This window comes from Spermophilus citellus, assembly GCF_964194105.1.
Source record: "Spermophilus citellus genome assembly, chromosome: X".
Classification (NCBI taxonomy): Eukaryota; Metazoa; Chordata; class Mammalia; order Rodentia; family Sciuridae; genus Spermophilus; species Spermophilus citellus.
The window spans coordinates 17,548,446-17,567,974 of NC_138190.1; positions in this window are offsets into that span (position 1 = coordinate 17,548,446).

Here is a 19,529-nt window from a genome sequence, read left to right on the forward strand (position 1 = left end):
CGGATGGTGTTACTAGGAGGCCCCTGGACTTGTAGCCATTTCCTGGATGCCACAGGTATGCCCATTCCCTATTTTTGTGTTTTAGTTCCATGACTCAGTTTGCTTTACCTGTTGGATTGAGACCTAAAATAATTTGCCAGCTTTCTTTCCTGGAAACCTGGATCCTGTTTTTTTTTTTTTTTCTAGTTTGTTATATATGGCAGCAAAATGCATTATAATTCATATTACACATATATAGCACATTTTTCATATCTCTGATTGTATATAAAGTATATTCACACCATTCATGTCTTCATAAATGTACTTAGGGTAATGATATCCAACGCATTCCATCATATTTTTTACCCTAATGCCCTCTCCCTTCCCCTCACACCCCTTTGCTCTATCTAGAGTTCTTCTAATCCTCCCATGATACCCCTCCCAACCTCACTATGAATCAGCCTCCTTATATCAGAGAAAACATTCAGCATTTGGTTTTTTGGGATTGGGTAACTGCACTTAGCATTATATTCTCCAACTCCATCCATTTACCTGCAAATGCCATGATTTTATTCTCTTTAAATGCCAAGTAATATTCCATTATGTATATATACCACATTTTTTTTATCCATGCATATACTAAAGGGCATCTAGTTTGGCTACACATTTTAGCTATTGTGAATTGTGCTGCTATAAACATTGATGTGGCTATGTCTCTGTAGTATGCTGTTTTTAAGTCCTTTCTGTATGGACCATAGTGGGATAGTTGGGTCAAATGGTGATTCTATTTCCAGCTTTCCAAGAAATCTCCATACTGCTTTCCATATTGGCTGCACCAATTACAGTCCCACCAGCAGTGTATGAGTGTATCTTTTCCCCCACATCCTTACTGTTGTTTGTCTTCATAATAGCTGCCATTCTGACTGGAGTGAGATGAAATCTCAGAGTAGTTTTAATTTGCATTTTTCTAATTGCTAGGTGTTGAACATTTTTTTCATATATTTGTTGAGTGATTGTATGTCCTCTTCTGAGAGGTATCTGTTCAGTTCCTTGGCCAATTTATTATGGGCTATTTTTTTTTTTTGGTGCTTAGCTTTTTGAGTTCTTTACATACCCTAGAGATTAGTGCTCTATCTGATGTGCAAGTGGTAAAAATTTGCTCCCAAGATGTAGGCTCTCTATTCACCTCACTGATTGTTTCTTTTGCCAAGAATAAGCTTTCTAGTTTGAATCCATCCCATTTATTGATTCTTTTTTTTTTTTAGGTGTAGATGGACACAACACAATGCCTTTATTTTTATGTGGTGCTGAGGATCAAACCTGGGTCCCGCCCACGCTAGGCGGGCCCTCTACCGCTGAGCCACAATCCCAGCCCCCATTTATTCATTCTTGATTTTAATTCTTGTGCTATAGGAGTCTTATTAATGAAGTTGGGGCCTAATCCAACATAATGGAGATTTGGATCTACTTTTTCTTATAATAGGTGCAGTTTCTCTGGTTTAATTCCTAGGTCTTTGATCCACTTTGAGTTGAGTTTTGTGCATGGTGAGAGATAGGGGTATAATTTCATTTTGTTGCATATGGATTTCCAGTTTCCAGCATCATTTGTTGAAGAGGTTGTCTTTTCTCCAATGCATGTTTTTGGTGCCTTTATCTAATATAAGATAATTTAGGATAATTGTGATTATGTGGGTTAGTCTCTATGTCCTCTATTCTGTACCATTGGTCTACCAGTCTATTTTGGCACCAATACCATGCTGTTTTTATTATTATTGCTCTGTAGTATAATTTAAGGTCTGGTATAGAGATGCCACCTGCTTCACTCTTCTTGCTAAGGATTGCTGTAGCTATTCTGGGTCTCTTATTTTTCCAGATGAATTTCATGACTGCTTTTTCTATTTATATGAGTAATGTCATTGGGATTTTGATTGGAATTGCATTAAATCTGTATAGTGCTTTTGGTAATATGGTCATTTTGAATTTTTTGCATTTTGAGAATGTAGTATCCGTTGTGATATTTCCTTTTTCATCACTTATGTTAGTGATTTCAGTTTTCTCCTCTTTGTAGCATGGCTAAGGGTTATTTTTTCAAAGAACCAACTTTTTGTCAATTTTTTCAATTATTTCTTTTGTTTCAATTTCATTGATTTCTGCTCTGATTTTAATAATTCCCTGTCTTCTTCTGCTTTGGGTATTGATTTGTTCTTTTTCTAGGGCTGAGATATAGTGTTAGATAATTTATTTGTTGATTTTTTTCTTCTTTTAAGGAAAAAACTCCATGCAATGAACTTTCTTCTTAGTACTGCCTTCATAGTGTCCAAGATATTTCGATATGTTGTATCAGTGTTCTCATTTGCCTCTAAGAATTTTTTAATCTCCTCCTTGATGTGTTTTGTAATCCATTCTTCATTCAGTAGCATATTAGTTAGTTAGTCTCCAGGTGTTTGAGTAGTTTTTATTTTAGCATTGATTTCTAATTTCATTCCATTGTGATCTGATATAATGCAGGGTAGTATCTCTACTTTTCTATATTTGTTAAGAGTTGCTTTGTGGCATAATATATGGTTTATTTTAGAGAAGGATCCATGTGCTGCTGAGAAGAAAGTGCATTCACTTGTTGAAGGATGAAGTATTCCATATATGTCAGTTAAGTCTAAGTTATTGATTGTATTATTGTGTTCTATAGTTTCTTTATTCAGCTTTTGTTTGGAAGATCTATCCAGTGATGAAAGAGGTGTGTTAAAGTTACGCAGAATTATTGTGCTGTGGTCTATTTGACTGTTGATTTTGAGGAGTTTGTTTGATGAACATAGCTGTATCATTGTTTGGGGGATATATATTTATAATTATTACGTCTTGTTGGTGTATGGTTCCCTTGAGCAGTATGTAGTGTCCTTATTTGTCCCTTTTGATAAACTTCAGCTTGAAGTCTACTTTATTTGATATGAGGATGGAAACCCCTGCTTGCTTCCATAGTCCATGTGAATGGTATGTCTTTTCCTAACCTTTCACCTTCAGTCTTTGTATGTCTTTTCCTATGAGATGAATCTCTTGGAGGTAGCATATTGTTGGGTCTTTTTTCCTTGATCTAATCAGCTAGCCTATGTCTTTGGATTGTGTCTTTAGGCCATTAACATTCAGGGTTGTTATTGAGACATGATTTGTATTCCCAGCCATTTTTGTTTATTTTTTTTTATTTAACTTGACTTGTTTTTTATTTTGATTAGCTTTTCCTTTAGTGATAACTCCCTCTGCTGATTTTCATTGTTGTTTTTCATTCCCTCTTCACAGAATATTTTGCCAAGGATGTTCTGTGGTGCAGGTTTTCCAGCTGTAAATTCCTTTAACTCTTGTTTATTCATGGAAGTTTTTTATTTCATCATCAAATGTAAAGCTTAATTTTGCTGGGTACAAAATTCTTGGTTGGCATCCATTTTATTTCAGAGCTTCATATATGTTTTTCCAGGATCTTCTAGCTTTCAGGGTCTGGGTTGAAAAATCTGCACATAAAATAATTATTTTCCCCCTATATGTAATTTTATTCCTTTCTCTTGTGGATTTTAATAGTCTCTCCTTATTCTGTATGTTAGGAATTTTCATTATAATGTGCCTTGGTGTGGATCTCTTGTGATTTTTATACATTTGGTGTTTTGTAAGCCTCTTAAATTTGATTTTCCAATTCATTCTTCATGTTTGGAAAATTTTATGATATTATTTCATTGAAAAGATTGTTCATTCCTTTGGTTTAGAACTCTATGCCTTCCTCTATCCTGATAACTCTTAAATATGGTATTTTTATGGTATCCTATATTTCTTGAATATTCCGCTCATGGTTTCTTACCATTTTCATGGTGTGGTCTACATTCTTTTCAAGATTATATATTTTGTCTTCATTGTCTGAGGTCCTGTCTTCCAAGTGGTCTAATCTGTTGGTGATTCTTTCAGTTGAGCTTTTAATTTGGTTTATTGTTTCTTTCATTTCAAGATTTCTATTTGGTTTTCTTTAGAATCTCTATCTCCCTATTAATCTTTTGCTTCCTGTATTTGCTTATGTAGCACTTTGTCAAAATGATCTTTTGCTGTCTGTATTTGCTCGCTTTTATCATCCTTTAATTCACAGAACATTTTAATTATGTACATCCTGAATTCCTTCTCTGTGTTTCATCCTCTGTGCTTGCCTTGCATTCTAATAATGTGGTATCTTGATTTGTTTGAAACAATATTTTCCCTTGTCTTTTCATGTTGCTTGTATGTCTTCCTTTCAAGCTCTGTGGATCTGAGGTGTTAGCATTTTTTACCCTATAGACTTATAGTGCCCCTATAGGGTTCCAATACCTTACCTGGCTATCCGGTGTTCTAAACTGGTAGTTATTCTGACTAAAGATGATGATGGAGGTGACCCAAGATGGAGGCAGCTGCTTTCAGAGATAGGGTGTTGGGTCAGGCAGGGAGAGCCAGGCGATGGTGTTGGAGGATGAGTTCAGAGACTGAGTCTGTGATGTGCAGCATGTGGCTGTGGCTGTTTTCAGAGCCTGTGTAAAGTTCCCCAGTGCAGGTGGGCTACAGCATGCAGGGGACTATCTCCAATTGCTGTAGAGTCCCAAGATGGATGTGACCAGGGGAGCCTCATGTTAGTAATTGGGTGTCCACATGGGAATGGCGGCCAGAATCCTGTGCATGGGTAGTAGCTGAGTATCTTCGTGGGAGCAATGTCTGGGAATTCTGTCCTGGTGCTGATGCCAGTGGTCCTGCTGAGGCACCTGTGAGACCTGTGTGGGCAAGTAGTCAGGAGTTGGGAGTCCTTTTGTAAAACCGAGGCCTGGGCCACACAGGCGGCCATGATTCCTGTGCGGGATCAGCTGTGGAGGGGTCCTCTATCATTCTCAGCATAGCAGTATTCCCACTATTTGAGACCTGGGTCATGGAGCAACACAGAATGCTGCCTCCATCTGGCCCACCATCTTGGATCCCCCCAATCAGATTCTGGTTCTTCTATGTGCTCCATGCTCTACCTAAACCCACATCAACTCCCCTGAAAAAAAATGATAACCTGATATTTTTGTTGCCAAGACTCTACCAACTGCCTAAATCCTCTGATGACAATGACAGTCCAACTCTTAACATAAATTTACTAAATCCTAAAACACTCTCTTCAGTTTAGCCAATATTTCTAAGGCAGCTGGTTCTCTGAACATGTCCTTGTTCTTCCATGCTCAAAGACAGATGCCCAGAAAGTCTGTCAAATAAGACCAATGAATTTGTGACAATAACTCCCATGATCAGTTCCCTTTTGAGCACAAAACTCATCTTTAAAGCCAATGGGATCTACAGTTCAAGGTATTGGAAAAATCCTCCATGCATGACTCACGGTGTTTAAAAGGATTTTGGGTTTTTTTGTTGTTGTTTTGGTGGGAAGATATGATGTGACTCTCCAGCAAGTTTTTAAGAGTGATCTGGGCAACAGGTGAAGGGGTGAAGAAAATGTGGCATATATACACACTGGAGTTTTATTCAGACATAAAGAAGAATGGAATTATAACATTTGGTGATAAATGGATGGAACTGGAGAACATCATGCTAAGTAAAATAAGATAGACTCCAAAAGTCAAGTGTTGTATGTTTTCTCTCATGTGTGAAAACTAGAGAGGAAAAAAATGAATAAAAACGGGAGCTCATGAAAATAGAAGGGAGACCAGTAGTGTAGAGGAAGGGGATCAGGGGAAAGGAGGAGGGGAGAAGAAATGGAGGTGTTAGGGAATTAAATTAACCAAATTATTTATGTGTATCATGAATAAATACTAAATTAAAAGAGATTTCCCCAGTAGTAGACCCAATCCCAGTCTAACTTTGATGGCAATTAAGAAGTGATATTCATCTCACACTCCACTTCTCAACTTCAAGAGATAGTCAATGCTATGATCATCTCTGTTTCCCTCCTAGGTTCCCAAAAATGTAGAGGAAAGGGCTTGGAATGAACTCTAAGATATCTCTCAAATTCTTATTTTTTTCCTTATAATTTTATCTACCATACTACCTCTTGATTGATTGGTTGGAATACAGCCAGATCCATTCATTTACATAGTATTTATAGCTTCATTCCCACTAAAAGGGCATCATTTAATAGTCATGAAAGAGAGTAGAGGGCCATACAAACAAAAATAATCACTACTATATAGCCTTTTACAGAAAAAAAAATTGTCAACCCTTATTTATAATCATTTAGAGATATATATTCCATTTTTAAAATTAGGAACAACTTAGTTTAGTTAACTAAAGCTCTACTGGTATATATTATAGTATCATGGTGCAGGACAGATGAAACCAATGATTTGATAGTGGCTGATGATATTTGAAACCTTAAAAAGTGCTTGTCATTACCATTTCCTCACAGAGTTTTCACTGCCATTCCTGTGTTAAGCACTCTAACCTGTGGTATTTCATATGCATTTAATAAACATAACACATTACTTATTTTATTTTTATATATAGGAAAACATACTCAGAAAAGTAACATCAGCAAGATGATATAGGCAATAAATAAATGGTGAAAGCTAGATAAAAATCTTAAGGTAATCTATTATACATATTTTCTCAAAGCTTAATGTCCATATGTATTATTCCATGGACCTTGTTAAAATGCAGATTCTGATTCAGAAGGTCTGGGATGGAACCTGAGATTCTTCATTTTTAACAAATTCCCAGGTGATGCTATTGGTCTGCAGATCATACTGACAAAGCTGCATTTCATACTGTGCCTTGTTGAACCGACTTAACTTGAATATGCTCCAACCTTCTCACAAAAGCAAAGCCTAACTAACAAAATCAGTGACCAGTGTTGTAAGTACTGATTTAATAACAGTAGCATTAGGATTACCTAACATTCACATTTTATTATATACATGTTATGTCAATCATCTAGTTTTACATTCACAACCACCCTGGGATACAAATATCATTTTGATATCATTTTATGAGAGAGAAAACAAAGGCAAAATACAGTTCAGAAACTTATCCAGTGTTGCACAAATGTAAACAGAGGAGGCGAAAAACCAAATTTCACTCTACCTGATAAATTGCTATACTCTACATCTTACTTCTCATATACGATTATATAATAAAGACAAATGTTGGCTCAATTTATGAGTGGAATCAGCCTCTTTTATTTCCAAGCCATTCTTACCTGGACTAAGAGAAGCCTGATTCTTCCACCAGGCCTGATCATGATATGAATTTTATCAGCAACACTGGCCTAATTTCCAATAGGGCTAGAATCAGCCTTGCTCTCATATACACAGTATCAAGTATTCCTCATGTGTTATGCCTCACCTAAATACCACCCTATGTTGAAACAGTCTGAAAAAATAATCTTCTGTCCCGTTTCCTTCTACCCAACCTTCCAGTGTTTCATTGGCAACAAAAATCCCACCACAAACCATAGCCCCTTTGGGTGGTGCCCTGAATTCCAAGGATATATTAGCACCCCTATGTTCACGGCAGCTCTATTCACAATAGCTAAGATGTGAAAATAACTTAAATGTCCATCAGCAGATGAATGGATAAAGAAAACATGGTATATATGCAAAATGGAATAATATTAAAACTTTAAAAAGAAGGAAATTATGCAATATGCAATAAGATGGATGAACCTTGAGGACACTGTGCATAGTGAAATATACCAGTGGCAGAAAGATAAATACTACATGTTTCTGCTTTCATGAGGTATCTAAAATAGTCAAACTCATCAAATCAAAGAATGAAATAGTGGGTAACAGAGACTGGTGGAAGGGGAAAACGAGGAGTTAGTAATGATCAGGCACAAAGTTTTAGTCAAGTAAAATCAATGATCTCTAGAGATCTGATGTATAATATTATACCTATAGTCAACAATAATGTACTGTAAATTTAATTTGTTAAGAAGACAGATCCCATGTTAAATTTTCCTACCATAATAGTGCAAAAATTCTTCCATGTTTTGAGTTATTTCTGTCACTGATGAAATATGTGTCACAAATATAATGTTCAGATCAAAGTCAAACAGTCTAGAAAATACCACTTGATGCTCTCTTTGAATGATCTTTAAATAGTCAGACAAATTAATTAATTTTCTGTCATACTTGGTTGGGGTTGCAATCTTTTCCAGCAAATTGAGACAGAGACTCCATAATGAGAATAAAACTATATGAAACACCATTTCAGCAAAAACTGAAAAATCAAAAGTAATCATATTTCTGAAGTAATGGTTATGTTGAAAAGAGTAAATGCCATCAAATGCATCTATTTTCTTGTCAAGTGCTATAATAAGAATGGCAGGAAAACAAGATGCCAAATTAATCCTCTCTTAAAGGCTGTTGCCTTTTCTTCCATCAATTTCTACCCGTATCATTTAGGATTATCAATAAACTTTCAAAGAGAAGCTCTGTCTGTTGTTAATATTGTCTCTTTGTGTTTCTCTGCCCCTACAATGATTCATACTAAAGACTTAAGTTACCTGCTATCTCTCTGTGTAGTAATACACACTGCAAAGAACTGAGCATAAGTTTTTGCCCCAAATCCTCAATTTGAATGGTTTTTCTCAACTACAAGCTGTTCTGAAATCCCAAAGGAAGACACTAGAAATTTCAGTCACACCAGCTTGCTTTTTTAAAAATCCCAGATTTTCACAACTGAATATGTTTATTGGAAATAGTTTCCTTTTCTTGCTGTCCTCATATTTCTTTAGCCTACTGTTAATTTGCACCATGTATAGTCAGGAAATCTGAGTTTAGGAAATCCTAAAACTGAGGACTTAGCTGTAAAAATATTAAAAAAAACTTATTTGTATCTTGGTTTTCTCAATTGTAAACTGTTGATTTTAGAGGGAGAAATTGGATAATGAAATTAAATAGTGTGTAGAAAGGGAACAAAGTGCTTAGCACCTGGAAATTCAAATGGTTCCACATATGATTTAAGAATGGATTGAGATATACTTCATACACCATGCAATTCGCTTATTTAAAGGATGTTATTCAATAGATTTTAATACATTTTTAGAGTTTTGCAAATATTAAACAATCACACTTTATAACATTTAATTATCCATAAAGAAACCCTATAGAAGTCACTACTCAACACCTTTCTCACCTTACTTCCAAGCCACTTTACCCCCTGTTCCCACCTACAATATTAGGAAGCCAGTAATCTACTTTCCATATATATTCTGCTATTACGGATATTTCATATAAATTGAACAATACAATGTGTGTTCTTTTGTTACTGGCTTCTTTTACTTAATATAATGGTCTCAAAAGTAATCTATGACTTGTTCATGATCTTTACAACAAGCTGCATTTTTATCATTCCTTTATGTTTTATTGTAAAACTAATTCCAGGGGCTGGGGCTGTGGTTCAGTGGTAGAGTGTTTGCCTAGCACGTGTGAAGCACGGGGATCGATTCTCAGTAAATAAAAGTATTGAGTCCATCTACAACTAAAAAAAATATTTTAAAAAAACTAATTCCACACCATTGACAATGGATAGTAAATATATAATACTATACAACATAATATGATCCATTTTTTAAGGAAGATGGGAAAAAGAGTAACTTAATACATAATTTTAAACAAAATCATTGGCTAAATGAGGATTATGCAATATATAATAAAATCATTTTTTAATAAATAGTACTTTCCTAAAGCAATAAAGAAGTGATCCCTGATATAACACTAATCAATACTTAATTTATTTTTATTGCTGAATATTATTCCATTGTATGGATATAGTATTTTATTTTTCTATAAATCAGCTGATGGACATTTGGAATATTTTAACTTCTGTGGTTGTTATAAATAATATTGTTACTTACATTCATGCACAAGTCTTTGTGTAAGCACATTTTCATTTTTCTTCTATAATACCTAGAAGAGGCATCGCTGGGTCATATGGTAACCACATTTGAAAAATCTGCCAAAGTATTTTCCAAAATTATTGCACTATTATGCATTCCTACCAGCAATGTATGAGAGTTCAAATCTCTCCTTCACAGTCTTGCCAACACTTTTTATTGTCTATATGATTACAGCCATCCTACTTGGTATGAATTACTAAATCATTATGGGTTTGATTTCCATTAACATAATCAATAACATTTGACCATCTTTTCATGTGTTTTGGCTATTTGTCTATGTTCTAGGATGAAATATCCACTCTAATCCTTCGCTCATTTTTCAGTCAGGTTACTTGTCTTTTTATTATTAAGTTTTAAATGTTCTTTATATTCTCTGGATATAAGTACATTATCAGAAAAATTTGGTTTTGCTTATTCTATGCATTAATTTTCACTTTCTTGAGAGCCTCCTTTGAAGCACAAACAGATTTAATTTTTATAAAGCACAATTTATTTTTCCTTTTGCTACTTTTGCTTTTGGTGCAAATAAAGACAGTTTTACTTATTCCTTCACATCTGGATGCTTTCATTTCTAATTCTTATCTAATTTCCCTGGCCAAAACTAGACCAATGTTGAATAGAAGTGATTAATGCAACACTTTTATCTTGTTCATAATTGTAGGTGGAAAGGATTGTCTTTCACCATTAAATGTGATGTCAGCTGGGGGGGGGGATTTTGCTAGATGCCTTTACATAATTGAGAAAGCTCTCTTCTATTCCTCTTTCGTTGAGTATTTTTATCATGAACATGCTTGATTTTGTCAAATATTTTTATTTCTTTTTATTGGTTTTATTTTGTGTTTTTAATACTGGGGATTGAAACCAGGGGCATTTTACCACTGAACTACATCCCCAGCACTTTTTTATTTTATTTTTATTTTGAAACAGGATCTTACTAAATTGCTTAAGGATTCTCCAAGTTCCTGAGACTGGCTTTGAATTCCAATCCTCCTGCCTCAGCTTCACAAGCCACTGGTATTACAGGCATGGACCACCATGCCCAGAAATTTTTTAAATATTTGGATCCATGCAGATGATGTAATTTTTAAATCTGTATTATGTTGATAGCATATATTACCTTAATTTTTAGATGTTAAGACAATCTTAAAGTCCTGGTGTATAAACACTTGTATATATTGCTATATTTGATTTTATATAATTTTTTTTTTATTTTTCTACATCTAGAATCATAAGGTTATTGATTTATGGTTTTCTTGTGACATTCACCTGATTTTTTAATCAGGGTTAACCCCAGACACAAGTATTCCATCATCTTATCTTTTTGAAAAGAATTTTAAAGAATATTAATTATTCTTTAAATATTTGATAATATTCACCAGTTAAACAACCTAAGTCTAGGTTTTTAACTGTGAGAAAAATAGAATGGTAATTCTCTCCTTGCAAATTATAGGCCATTTCATTTTTTCTATTTATTCTTTGATCAGTTTTGATCATTTTTGTCTGTGTAAGCACTTGTTCATTTCAGCTAAGCGTTCTTATTTTTGTAGCATGAGGTTATCCAATGTATTCCCTAATAATCCATTTTTATTTGTTCTAATTAGTTATACATGACAATAGAATGAACTCTGATATATCATATATAAATGTAATATAATTTCTCATTTTTCTGGTTGTATGTGATATATTCCCACCAGTTGTGTAGACATATATGTACATAGTGTAATAATGTCTGATTCATTATACTGTCTTTCTTGCCCCCTTACTCCCTCCCTTCCCTTCACTCCCCTCTAATCTAAATCTAATCTAATCTAATCTTTCCCAGCCACCTTCCCCCTTTATTGTGAGTTAGCATCCACATATCAGAGAGAATATTTGGGTAGGCAGACCTGCGACTGACCGGCAGAACGGGCCCAGCAGCCCACCGGCATGGTAGACACATCATCTCATTTGGAGGAGGGGCAGAGCAGAGCCGCCGCCCATGCCTGCAAGATAGGCAGACCTGCGACCTACCGGGAGAACAGGCCCAGTGGCCCGCCGGCGTGGTAGACACATCACCCCAATTGGAGGAAGGGCCCAGCTGCCGCCCACAAGGTAAGCAGACCATGCGTCCCGGAGAAGGGGCCCAGTGGCCCACTAGCTTAGTTGAAAGATAACCCCAATTGAAGGAGGGGCATAGCCGCCGCCCGCGCCTGCAAGGTAGGCAGACCTGCAACCTGGAGAACAGGCCCAGCGGTCCGCCAGTGTGAGAGACAGATCACCCCAATTGGAGGAGGAGCACAGCCACCGCCCGCCCCTGCAAGGGAGACTTCGGAACTATACAAGAGCAATGTAAATATATAGGGGGAAAATTCAATAACACAACAGTTTCACCAAGCAGAAAGAAACACGAGCAGTATGAAAAGACAAGGAAAGAAAGGAACACAAGCAATGCAGGTCAACTCAACTTTAGAAGAGGTAATAGCTGCAGCAGATGGAATGTGAGATAAAGAATTAAGGATTTACATGCTTCAGATGATCTGGAGTCTCAAGGAAGACATTAGACAGCAAAATCAGACAATGAAAGATCACTTCAACAATGAATTACATAAACAAATCCAAGAAGCAAAAGATCAACTATACAGGGAGATAGAGGTTATAAAAACAAACAAACAGAAATCCTAGAAATGCAGGAAGCAATAAACCAACTTAAAAACTCAAATGAGAATACTACCAGCAGAGTAGAACACTTAGAAGATAGAACATCAGACAATGAAGACAAAGTATTTCAACATGAAAAGAACATAGACAGCTCAGCGAGACTCTTAAGAAACCATGAGCAGAACATCCAAGAAATATGGGATAACATAAAGAGACCAAACTTAAGAGTCATTGGGATACAGGAAGGTATAGAGGTCCAAACCAAAGTAATGAGCAATGTGTTCAACGAAATAATACGAGAAAACTTCCCAGACTTGAAGAATGAGACAGGATCCCAAATCCTAGAAGCCTACAGGATGCCAAACGTGCAAAATCATAAGAGATCCACACCTAGACACATTATAATGAAGATGCCCAACATACAGAATAAGGAGATAATTTTAAAAGCTTCAAGATAAAGGAAGGAGATTACATTTAGGGGTAAACCAATCAGGATAACAGCTGATCTTTCAACACAGACTCTGAAAGCTAGAAGATCCTGGAACAACATATTTCAAATGCTGAAAGAAAATGGGTTCCAACCAAGAATTGTGTATCCAGTGAAATTAAGCTTCAGGATGGAAGATGAAATTAAAACCTTCCACAATAAACAAAAGCTAAAAGAATTTGCAGCTAGAAAACCATCTCTTCAAAACATCCTTGGCAAAACATTACAGAAAGAGGAAATGGAAAATAACAATGAAAACCAACAGTGGGAGGTAGTACAATAAAGGAAAAAAATAATCAAAGAGGAAAAACAAACCATGTTAAGTAACATAAATAAACAAATATGGCTGGAAGAATAATCCATATCTCAATAATAACCCTAAATGTTAATGGCTTAAACTCACCAATTAAGAGACACAGGCTAGTAGAGTGGATCAAAAAAAAAAAAAGATCCAACAATATGCTGCTTACAGGAGACACATTTGATAGGAAAAGACATACATAGACTGAAGGTAAAAGGTTGGGAAAAATCATATCACTCACATGGACTTCAGAAACAAGCAGGAGTGTCCATACTCATATCAAATAAAATAGATTTCAAGCCAAAGTTAATCAAAAGGGATAAAGAGGGACACTACATACTGCTCAAGGGAACCATACACCAACAAGACATAACAATCATAAATATATATGCTCCAAACAATGGTGCAGCTATGTTCATCAAACAAACCTTTCTCAAGTTCAAGAGTCTAATAGACCACCATACAATAATTATGGGAGTCTTCAACACACCTCTCTCACCACTGGACAGATCTTCCAAACAAAAGTTGAATAAAGAAACTATAGAACTCAATAATACAATTAATAAACTAGACTTAATTGACATATATAGAATATACCACCCAACATCAAGCAGTTACACTTTTTTATCAGCAGCACATGGATCCTTCTCAAAAATAGATCATATATTATGTCACAGGGCAACTCTTAGACATTATAAAGGAGTAGAGATAATACCATGCATCTTATCTGATCATAATGGAATGAAACTGGAAATCAACGATAAAAGAAGGAAGGAAAAATCATGCATCACTTGGAGAATGAACAATAGGTTACTGAATGATCAATGGGTTATAGAAGACATCAAGGAGGAAATTTAAAAATTCTAGGAGATAAATGAAAACACAGACACAACATATCGGAATCTATGGGACACAATGAAAGCAGTTCTAAGAGGAAAATTTATTGCCTGGAGTTCATTCCTTAAAAAAAGGAAAACCAACAAATAAATAATCTGACACTTCATCTCAAAATCCTAGAAATAGAAGAGCAAACAACAGCAAAAGAAGTAGAAGGCAAGAAATAATTAAAATCAGAGCTGAAATTAATGAAATTGAAACAAAAGAAACAATTGAAAAAATTGACAAAACTAAAAGTTGGTTCTTTGAAAAAATAAATAAGATCAACAGACCCTTAGCCATGCTAATGAAGAGAGAGAACTCAAATTACTAGCATACGGGATGAAAAGGGCAATATCACAACAGACACTTCAGAAATACAGATGATAATCAGAAATTATTTTGAATCCTTATACTCCAATAAAATAGAAGATAGTGAAGGCATCGATAAATTTCTTAAGTCATATGATCTACCAGATTGATTCAGGAGGATATAGACAACCTAAACAGACCAATATCAATTGAGGAAATAGAAGAAGCCATCAAAAGATTACCAACTAAGAAAAGCCCAGGACCAGATGGGTATACAGCAGAGTTTTACAAAACCTTTAAAGAAGAACTAATACCAATACTTTTCAAGCTATTCCAGGAAATAGAAAAAGAGGGAGAACTTCCAAATTCATTCTACGAGGCCAACATCACCCTGATTCCAAAACCAGACAAAGATACTTCAAAGAAAGAAAACTACAGACCAATATCACTAATGAATCTAGATGCAAAAATCCTCAATAAAATTCTGGCGAATTGGATACAAAAACATATCAAAAAAATTGTGCACCATGATCAAGTAGGATTCATCCCTGTGATGCAAGGCTGGTTCAATATACGGAAATCAATAAATGTTATTCACCACATCAATAGACTTAAAGACAAGAACCATATGATCATCTCGATAGACGCAGAGAAAGCATTCGACAATGTACAGCATCCCTTCATGTTCAAAACTCTAGAAACACTAGGGATAACAGGAACATACCTCAATATTGTAAAGGCTATCTATGCTAAGCCTCAGGCTAGCATCATTCTGAATGGAGAAAAATTGAAGTCATTCCCTCTAAAATCTGGAACAAGACAGGGATGCCCTCTCTCACCACTTCTGTACAACATAGTTCTCGAAACACTGGCCAGAGCAATTAGACAGACGAAAGAAATTAAAGGCATAAATATAGGAAAAGAAGAACTTAAATTATCACTATTTGCAGATGACATGATTCTATACCTAGCAGACCCAAAAGGGTCTACAAAGAAACTATTAGAGCTAATAAATGAATTCAGCAAAGTGGCAGGATATAAAATCAACACGCATAAATCAAAGGCATTCCTGTATATCAGCAACAAATCCTCCGAAATGGAAATGAGGAAAACCACTCCATTCACAATATCCTCAAAAAAAAATAAATAAAATACTTGGGAATCAAGCTAACAAAAGAAGTGAAAGACTTATACAATGAAAACTACAGAGCCATAAAGAGAGAAATAGAAGAAGATCTTAGAAGATGGAAAAATATACCCTGTTCATGGATAGGCAGAACTAACATCATCAAAATGGCGATATTACCAAAAGTTCTCTATAGGTTTAATGCAATGCCAATCAAAATCCCAACGGCATTTCTTGTAGAAATAGATAAAGCAATCATGAAATTCATTTGGAAAAATAAAAGACTCAGAATAGCAAAAACAACTCTAAGCAGGAAGTGTGAATCAGGCGGTATAGCCATACCAGACTTCAAACTATACTACTGAGCAATAGTAACAAAAACAGCATGGTACTGGTACCAAAATAGGCAGGTGGACCAATGGTACAGAATAGAGGACACAGAAACCAATCCACAATATTACAACTATCTTATATTTCATAAAGGGGCTAAAAGCATGCAATGGAGGAAGGATAGCATCTTCAAGAAATGGTGTTGGGAAAACTGGAAATCCATATGCAACAAAATGAAACTGAATCCCTTTCTCTCACCATGCACAAAAGTTAAGTCAAAATGGATCAAGGAGCTTGATATCAAATCAGAGACACGGCATCTGATAGAAGAAAAAGTTGGCTACGATCTACATACTGTGGGGTCGGGCTCCAAATTCCTTAATAGGACACCCATAGCACAAGAGTTAATAACTAGAATCAACAAATGGGACTTACTCAAACTAAAAAGATTTTTCTCAGTAAAGGAAACAATAAGAGAGGTAAATAGGGAGCCTACATGCTGGTAACAAATCTTTACTCCTCACACTTCAGATAGAGCCCTAATATCCAGAGTATACAAAGAACTCAAAAAATTAATCAATAAGATAACAAATAACCCAATCAACAAATGGGCCAAGGACCTGAACAGACACTTCTCAGAGGAGGATATACAATCAATCAATAAGTACATGAAAAAATGCTCACCATCTCTAGCAGTCAGAGAAATGCAAATCAAAACCACCCTAAGATACCATCTCACTCCAGTAAGATTGGCAGCCATTATGAAGTCAAACAACAACAAGTGTTGGCGAGGATGTGGAGAAAAGGGTACTCTTGTACATTGCTGGTGAGACTGCAAATTGGTGCAGCCAATTTGGAAAGCAGTATGGAGATTTCTTGGAAAGCTGGGAATGGAACCACCATTTGACCCAGCTATTCCCCTTCTCGGTCTATTCCCTAAAGACCTAAAAAGAGCATGCTACAGGGACACTGCTACATCGCTGTTCATAGCAGCACAATTCACAATAGCAAGACTGTTGAACCAACCTAGATGCCCTTCAATAGATGAATGGATAAAAAAATGTGGCATTTATACACAATGGAGTATTACTCTTCATTAAAAAATGACAAAATCATAGAATTTGCAGGGAAATGGATGGCATTAGAGCAGATTATGCTAAGTGAAGCTAGCCAATCCCTAAAAAACAAATGCCAAATGTCTTCTTTGATATAAGGAGAATAACTAAGAACAGAGTAGGGACGAAGAGCATGAGAAGAAGATTAACATTAAACAGGGATGAGAGGTGGGAGGGAAAGGGAGAGAGAAGGGAAATTGCATGGAAATGGAAGGAGACCCTCAGAGTTATACAAAATTACATACAAGAGGAAGTGAGGGGAAAGGGGAAAAAAACAAGGGGGAGAAATGAATTACAGTAGAGGGGGTAGAGAGAGAAGAGGGGAGGGGAGTGGAGGGGAGGGGAGGGGGATAGTAGAGGATAGGAAAGGTAGCACAATACAACAGACACTAGTTTGGCAATATGTAAATCAGTGGATGTGTAACAGATGTGATTCTGGAATCTGTATACGGGGTAAAAATGGGAGTTCATAACCCACTTGAATCAAAATGTGAAATATGATATATCAAGAACTATGTAATGTTTTGAACAACCAACAATAAAACTTTAAAAAAAAGAATATTTGGCCTTTGGTTTGGGGAGATTGGCTTATTTTGCTTAGCATGATATTCTCCAGCTCTATCCATTTACCAGCAAATGTCATAGTTTCATCCTTCTTTAAGTCTGAGTAATATTCCATTGTGTATATACATTTTCTCTTGTTCCTTTCTTTATTCCTCCTTATAGTATATTGATTCCTCTCTCCTTGGTGAGTCTAGCTCAAGGCTTGTAAATTTTGTTGATCTTTTCAAAGAACCAACATTTTATTTTGCTGCCTTTCTCTTCATTCTTTCACTTATGTCCACCCTAAATTTTATTACTTTGCTCCTTTTGCTTTATTTCAAGATTGATTTGCTCTTCTTTTATGCTTTCTTAAGGCAGAAGGATACTTTTTTATACCTTTCTTCTTTTTTGATCAGTAATTTATACCTATTAGTTTCCCAATAAGTACACTCTAATCATATCTTATACTTGGTGCTATATTGCTTTCAATTTCATTCATTTCAAAGTCTTTTATAGTTTATTTATTCATTGATTCATTGTTTATTTAAAAATACATTGTTTAATTTCCACATATTGGAGATTTCTAAAATTTACTTCTATTTTTGATTTCTAACTTAATTCCATTGTGGCTGGAGAAAATATTTTGTGAGATTTCAATTCTTTTAAATTTCCTGAAGTTTGTTCTATGACCAAGCATGTGGTGTATCCTGGAGAATGTCTCATATGCAGTTGAGCAGAATGTGTATTCTGCTATTATTAGATATAATAATCTATACTGTTACTGTTAGGCTTATTTGATTTATACTGTTATTTGAGTCTTATATGTATAAATGCAATGTTCTAAATAAAATTATTATCCTCAAAGATAAATACTGAGCTCTCTGTTCTCATAAACTGTCTCTACCTCTCTGATTAGGCAGAACCTCTGATTTACTACACCAAAGCTGGGGATGGGGACTGTTGCCAGAGCAACATCTCTGCAAGCAGAGCACAAGCTGGAAGTGGTAGACTCTGTTATTATTGGCTTCCCTGTCCTAGTGTGGAACCTCTATCCTATATCTGGTGCAAGGACAGTCAGTACCTAGTATTCTCATCCTGCTACACAGAGGGTAAAGCTTTCACTATACTAGTGGAGGCTAGGCAGGGGAATATAATCCTTATCATGTATGCCTACATGGAACAGAGATTCTACAACATAGAGCTGGTATGGATAAATGATTCCAGTGAACTTCCCTTCCCCTATTGAAATTAGCCAAAGACTTAAAATTGGGGGTAGAGGGAGACCTGTCTTCTAGCTGCATCAGCCTACAGTAGAACTTCTATCACACTGTGCTGAGAGGAAAAGGGAAAGATGGGAGTGAATTCTGGCTCCAATGTCACAAATTCTCACTATTCTTACTAAGATTAGTAGGTTTTCTCAAATGTTTCTCCATTTGCTTTATGCTTTCAGAGGAATTTTGATAAAACTTAAACAGGGATTTGCTTCATAATTTTCACCATTTAAATGGTTTCACTGGGAAGAGAGCATGATGTTATTGTTTGGATATGGAATGTCCCACAAAAGTTCAAGTGTTGGGCAATGAAGCAATGTTCAGAGGTGAAATGAATAATGATTACATCATGAGGGCTATAACATCATCAATGGACTAATCCATTTGATGGATTGATGATTTGAATGGACTACTTGGCCTAAATGTAGGCAGATAGGGTATAGATGGAGGAAATAGATCACTGGGGCCACAATTTTGGAGATAATATCTTGCTCCTCGCCCTCCCCTCCCTTCCTCTCCCCTCCTCTCCTCTTCTCTCTTCTATCCTTCCCTCCTCCTCCTCCTCCTCCTCCTCCTTTCTGTCTCTCTCTCTCTCCCTCCCTCCCTCCCTCCCCCTGCTGCTGTGAACTGAGCAGCTTCCTTCTGTCACCTCCTGCCATGATGTTCTGT